This window comes from Rhinatrema bivittatum, chromosome 2 (assembly GCF_901001135.1).
Source record: "Rhinatrema bivittatum chromosome 2, aRhiBiv1.1, whole genome shotgun sequence".
Classification (NCBI taxonomy): domain Eukaryota; kingdom Metazoa; phylum Chordata; class Amphibia; order Gymnophiona; family Rhinatrematidae; genus Rhinatrema; species Rhinatrema bivittatum.
This window is the reverse complement of record NC_042616.1, coordinates 341,692,131-341,699,477: the sequence shown is the minus strand read 5'-3', so window position 1 is coordinate 341,699,477 and position 7,347 is coordinate 341,692,131.

Sequence of the window (7,347 nt, the reverse complement as noted above, 5' to 3'; positions counted from 1 at the left end):
AGGGCAAAGGTAGCGCCGGCACCATTTCTACAACGCACCGCAGGCCCGAGAGTAAAAGATCACACCGAAACCCCCGCTCTGGACCCCAGGTAATTTAAGGCATTTTGGGGGGGTTTGGGAGGGTGGGGGATTTATTTTAAAGGGTCGGGGTGGGTTTTAGGGATGTTTTAGTGTGCTGGTTTTCCCGCCCTCCCCCAATTTACGATTTACACGATATTTACAAAAACAAAACTGCGACGATCCGATTCCCTCCCCCCCCCCCCCCAGCCGAAATCGATCGTTAAGACGATCGATCACACGATTCACATCTCTAGCCATTATTAGCTTTCCCAATTCATTCCCGGTTTGCCCAGTTAAGGACTTCAAATCCCCCCTAGGTTATTAGCCTCCCTTTTCTCGTTAGTCCCAAACCTTAAAACCCCACTGACTAACCTGTTTTTTTTGTTGTTTTTTTTTTTATTTACATGCCATCCATAGCAGTAGTAAAGTTACACAGCAGGGGGTAGATTTTAAAAGAAGCATGTGTACTTTTTTAAAATCTACCCCTTGTACAGGAAGCCCTATGAACAATTCAATTCCATTCAATAGCAAATGTAGCAATTTTCAAAAGTAAACTTAGACAAGTAAAGTGCATTTATATGTGTAAAACTGGGGGCGGTCTGGGGTGGGACCGAGGCCTCTGGCACAGCGGCTGTGCCGGGGGTTGGCGCGCCGGCAGCTGGCAGGCGTGCACAAGGGGGTGCACAATTGTGCACCTTGCGTGCACCGAGCCACGCTGCCTTCCTCCGTTCCCTTCCCCCTAACCTAACCTTCCCACCCCTTCCCCTAACCTTTCCCCCCCCAGCCCTACTCTAACCCCCCCCCCCCCCGACTCTTGTCTTACCTTTTGCGCCTGCCTCTGGGCCAACAGCCTGCCGACACGTAATCCTCCGACTCAGCAGCAATGGCCGCTATGTCAGAGGCCTCTGGCTCTGCCCCTGGATCTCCCCGCCCCGCCCACCCCCCACCCCCCAGGCTGCCCCTTTTTTAAAGCCCCGTGACTTACACGCATTCCGGGGCTTTATGCGCCTTTTTAAAATAGGCCCGGCGCACATAAGGCCGGTTACTCACATACATCCTCCAGATATACGCGCAGAACCCTTTTAAAATCCAGCCCCATGGGACCCCAGTGTGTGTTTAAATACTTACATGTACATTTCTGGTTAAAATCCTGTTAGACAGATAAGTTGTCTGGGATATTCAAAAGGATAAACATTCTGCTGAATATACTCAAATAAAATTATCCAGGTATACCTATCCAGAAAACTTTCAAACCTAAGTAGCTATGCTTAAATATAGCCAATTAGGTTTAAAGTTACTGGATACCGTTATTTATTTTAAATTTCTTATATTCTGCTCATCAAAGTAACAGCCATTCAAAGCAGGCTACAGAGTTCACAGAATAATTTCATTAACTATTTTTTTAGTATTGTATGGGTGTTTTAAGGATGTTTTTTATTGTTTTATTGGTATTTTATGTTAATGTGTGTTTTAAGATATTGTTGATGTTTCTTTTTGGAATCCATTTAGAACTGGATAATAAATGATTGCAAATAAAATAATTATAAATAATTCTCAGATTGACCATTGCAGGTATGACAAGTGTATCAAGTGTAGTGCCTAAGCTATCCCAGAAACTCCAGGAAAGAGCCTAAGGACCTTTCTGGTCTTTACCAGCTAACCTGCTATACAAAAATCCAAATACAGTCACAGTCTGGATAAGATCTGAAAATAACTGGCAAAGTGGCTTAACTTGCTACAAGCTCTGTAACTGTAGAAATGAAAATGGTAATTTCAGTTTCTAACCGGAAAAAACTTATCCAGCTATCATCTCATTAAAAAAGAGACAGATGTCCATTTTCACTAGTTACCCAGTTATATTCCTACTTGCTTCCCAGAGACTTGAAACATGGGCAGGAAATCAAAAAAGGCTTATTCTTTTCTGTATTTAATGGTGATTAAAATCAGTAGCTTTAACAACACTAAGTCCTAGATTCACTAAGCCATGATTTTTTAGCACAAGAGGGGCCAATATTACTGTGGGATGTTCCCATGATATTTTGCCCTCCCTGATAAAATATTGTAGCGGTATCATCGTGTTCTTTTGTCTCTCAGAAAAAGTCCATGAAACAAAATAATGCAGGGAAGTCCGGGGGTGGGATGGGGCAGGGCCAGAGGCCTCCTATACAGCGGCCATTGCTGCTGTGTCGGAGGATCGCGTGCTGGCAAGCTGCCGGCGCACGCAACCTGCACCTGCAAAAGATATGATAAACCTTTTGGGGGGATAGAGTAGGGCTGGGGGGGAAAGGTTAGGGGAAGGGGTGGGAAGGTCAGGCTAGGGGGAAAGGAACAGGGGAAGGCAGCTCGGCTCGGCACACGCAAGTTGCACAATTGTGCACCCCCTTGCGCGCGCCGACCCCTGATTTTATAACATGCGCACACAAGTTATAAAATCGGGTGTACGTGTGTGCGCGCCAGATAGAGCGTGCACATGTACGCCCGCGCGCACCCTTTTAAAATCTATTCCAAAGGGTCTGATTTTCAAAACTACTTACATGCTTAAAACTGGGTTTTATATGTGTAAAAGCACTTTACCCATATCAGTAGGCTTTTGAAAATTGATCTAATAAATGCATTGAATTGTCCATAGGATATTCATATGAAAGTGCACTTTATGTGTGTAAATGGTTTTTGAAAATTGCTATGATACAGGAGAATTTTCAAAGAAGTTACATATGTAAATATAAAATACTATTGTAGCAATTTCAAAAAACCATTTACTGTTATGAACACTGCTGCCCGTGGGTTTCCCTGCGAACAGACTCACTCACCAGGCCATGCTGTCTTCCCCCGACGTGGCAGGACGCCGCCGTCGGGCCTCCAACGCGGCTGGAGCCGCAGTCTTGCCTGCCCCCGCGGCCAGGAGGCCGCCCTGGTTCCTCCTCTGCTCCTCGGTCGGAGCCGCGGCCTTCCTGCATCTTCCTTCGGGGCTGGGACCACCCCCGATGTCACCAGCTTCTTTGCGGTGCTAAGGCCGCATCCCCGGGCTCGAGTGGTGGCTGGAGCCGCCCCCGGGGCCTCCTGCAGTGGCTGGAGCCGCTGCCTACGTCGGGCCTGCGTCTCAGGCCAGTGCTGCTTCTTCTGCACACTGTACGTCGGTGCAGGCCGCTGTCCGCGGTCCTGCACAGCTCTCCTGCTTCCTCTAGGTGCGCAGCCGCGCCTCTCCACCGAATTTAAAGGGCCAGGCACAGGAAGTGTGCTGGCCCCACCTTTGATGGGACTTCCTGCCTCAGCCCTATAAAGGGCTGCTTCGTCAGTCTGTTCCTCGCCTTGCATCAGTGTGACTTCCCTCTGGAGGCTCTTGCCTGCCAGAGTTGTAAGGTCTTCTGTTTTTCGTGGAGCTCCTCGTCTCATCTGCCTTCTATCACATCTTCGTGTCTTGGTGTTCCACCTGAGGTCCTGGTCCATGTTTTGATGTCTCCTCATTATCTTCCACCTCCTGATGTGTCTGCCTTCCAGGATGTTCTTCCCCGTGTCTTCGTCTGGTGCTCCTGAACCTTCTGTTCCTGCAGAGCTGTGGTTCCTGGATGGTGTATGCCCGAGATTGGTGCGATCTGCAGGTGGGATTGGTCCCTGCTCTCCGGAGCCTCCGTTCCCGCCAGCCTTAGAGGGATCTTTGGGTGACACCGGCTTCGTCATTGGAGTCCCTCCTTGCCTGGGTCTTCCCTGCGCTGTCCTGCTCTCTTCGTGGTCTGTGACCAGCCTGCAAGGGCTGTGTAGGGCACGCAGTGGGACAGGGTGGTCCATGACTCAGTCCCTCGGTTGGGCTGAGTAGGCGCCCTAAGAGACAGTGTCAATGTCCTCCTGCCTTGTGTCTTGCCCTGTTTGGATGTCAAGTTCCTCATCATGCATGTGATGCCATCGCATCAACCAAGTGTCTCCGTCAGTGATGCCGTCGCATCAACCAAGTGTCTTCGTCAAGGATGCCGTCGCATTGACCATAGTCCTGTCTAAGTGTCAAGGCCTCCATCTGCCCTCAACCTCAGGCCAGGCCTGCTGCTCCATGCTGTTCGATTTCGGAGCGGCCTTGGAGGGAATGGGGAAAGCCATTGGGCCTCCCCTAGGGCTCGGCATGCGCAAGATGCACAAGTGTGCACCCCCTTGTGTGCGCCGACCCCGGATTTTATAACATGCGCTCGGCAACGCAATGTACCCCGGGCGCGCTTCTCTTAAAATCTACCCCTTCATGTGTAAAAATCAGCATATACGTGCATAAGTAGCCTCTACTTGTGTATTGTATAAAAGTCCAAATAGTATTTATTTATTTAATAATATTTCTGCATCACTTCACTGATTAAAAATCATTTGAAACAATTTACAACATATTAAAAAAATATGTTGTGTTTTTCACATGCTATACAAGCCTAAAAAAGGGACGGTGAGGGGGCATCATTGCTCTCTGCTTCAACAGCAGGGGGAAAAGAGGAAAAGGGGAATTGGACTCAGACAGCAATCAACAGGGACCCTGACTTTTACAGTCTGGGGAAACAAATAAGCATGGGGGTAACTTGATGATGCGGCTGTTACTACACTGAAACTTTTGATGCAACTCCAACATTGCTCTCTGCTTCAACGGCAAGAGGAAACAGGGAACTGGACTCAGACAGCAACCAAGGGCCCTGACTTTGCAGTCTGGGAAATTGATAAGTATGGGGGTGAACCATATGGCACGGTGGATACTACCATAAGCTTGCTGGGCAGTCTGGATGGACCATTTGGTCCTTTTCTGCCATCATTTCTATGTTTCCATGTTTCTATTCTTAGGCAGGGCCAACAGTTACATAAGTTGCTGTTTTAAAAGACACTATCACACGTACATTTGCCAACTTCTCGCGTATTTTTATACCTGCTAATTATCTAATGTGATATTAAATGTTTTTATTGTGTGTACTGACTGGGTGGGAGGGCTGGGTGAACTGGAGGGAGTACATACTGAAGAACTAGGAGGGTCTTTATGACCCGGAGAAAGGCACACTGGTGGATTAATTGTTAAATTACTGATGTCACTCATGCGCATGTTTTAGAATACACCGATTTATGCATGTAGATCCCAACTTACTCAAATCCTACCTTACTTTCACATGGAAAATATAGGGGGTAATTTTCAAAAAGATTTGCATGCTTAAAACTGGGTTTTACATGTGTACATGCACTGTATACATGTAAGAGGGTTTTTCAAAATTGCTGTAATATATGCAATTGAATTGTCAATAGGTTTTACATGCATAAGTGCACAAGTACATAAATGGGCTTTTGAAATTTGCTACAATAATATATTACATTAATATGTGTATCTCCTTTGAAAATTACCTCCTATGCGTGTATATTTTTAAAATAGTTGGGTACGGTATGCATGTTCAATACACTGCGATACGTGGTTTCAATCGCATTGGCCTACATGCATGAGTATGTTGTTGGGTAAAAATATGCATATTTTATAATATGCGTGTATGTGATACGCGCATATTATAAAATACTATGGTAAAACTATGTGCAGCCACATACATGCATGTATGCCTCTTCGCAGAGTTGTTTGAAAGTTATCTTCTAAATCTTGTAGTTCACTAATTCTTCTCACCAGTGTAATGCTATTAAAAATATGTTCTTCTATGTGAGGAATTTCATTAGCATGGAGTCCAGTGGTTTTATTAACTGTGCCAGGACCACTGAGATCCCAGGGTAGTATAGGCTTTAAGACTGGGGGCTTTGTATGTGAAACCCCTTCATGAATTTAGAAACCAGAGAATGAATGAAGATTGTCCATCTGAAGGTGATATACTGCAATCTCACGCAAATGCACCCTCATTGAAGAAGTAACACAGTAACATAGTAATGTCAGCAGACAAAGACCAACTAGTCCATGCAGTCTGTCCAGCAAATTGCTCATGGTAGTAACTGCTGCTTCATGCAGTTACCCCTATATCTTCTGTAAAGGGTAGTATCTGCCACTCCGGGCAGTTACCTCCATGTCTTCTGTTAAGGGGAGTAATTGCAATTCCATATAGGTTATCCCCATGCTTGCCTTTTGTCATTTCCAACATTTAATATTTAGGGATCCACAGTATCTAACCCATGCTGTTTTGAAATCATTTACTGTTTTTGTACTTACCACCCCTCCAGGAGGGTATTCCAGGCATTCACTACCTTGGGCACTCTACATTGGACTTCCACAAAATGGGCTGCAACCTCTGCAGCTCGTGCACAATGCTACCACTTGGGTTCTAACTAAAACCCCATTACATCATCATATCGCTCCATTGTTAATTACACTGCACTGGCTTTGAATAAAATGGTGTTCACTGTATAAAGCAGCAACCATAATTCACAGAGTGTACCATATCAAGATGGACTGCTGGCTAAATTCTATTTTAAGAATTTATAAGCAATCAAGACCACTAAGATCTTCTGGGAAATGCCTCTTGCAGGTTCCCTTTATTAAACTGGCAAGACTTGGCATAACAAGAGACAGAGCATTTTCCATTGCAGGATTTCATTTCTGGCACTCCCTGCCTGATTCCATCAAAGTAATAGAAGACTTCAATATCATTAAAAAAAATCTTTAAATACCTATTTATTTAAGAAGGCTTACAGCCTAGATGATCTGGTGATATGAGTCTAAAATTTGAACAATAGATAAGAAATATTTGTTCTGACTGTCCTGATCTGAAGCTGACACTATATTAATTCCATCTGATAAAAGCAGCAGTTAATGATAAATTGTAATATTTTTGTTGTGTAATGATTGATTGTTTTATGTATTTTTTATGAATGTCCCCATTGTAATCCATCTTAAATAGTTCTTGTGATAAGCATGGAAAATAGGTTTTAATAAATTGAAATTGAAGAAATATTTCCTGATACTGAGACATCGCCACTGGAGTTTCATTTCATGATCCTAGTTCTAAAGTTTCCTTTCCAACAGAAAAGTTTTGAAGTTTGTGCATCATTAAAACCTTTCAGGTATCTGAAAGTCTGTATCATATCTCCCCTGCACCTCCTCCAGGATATACATATTTAGATCCTTCAGCCTCTCTTCATAAGTCTTCTGATACAGACCTCACATCATTTTAGTTACCTTTCTCTGGATTGCTTCCATCCTGTCTCTATCCTTTTTGAGATACGGTCTCCAGAACTGAACACAGTACTCCAGGTGAGGCCTCACCAAGGCTTGTACAAGGGCATTATCACCTCTTTTTTGTTACTCATAATCCCTCTAGCTATGCAGCCCAGCATCCTTCTGGCTTTAGC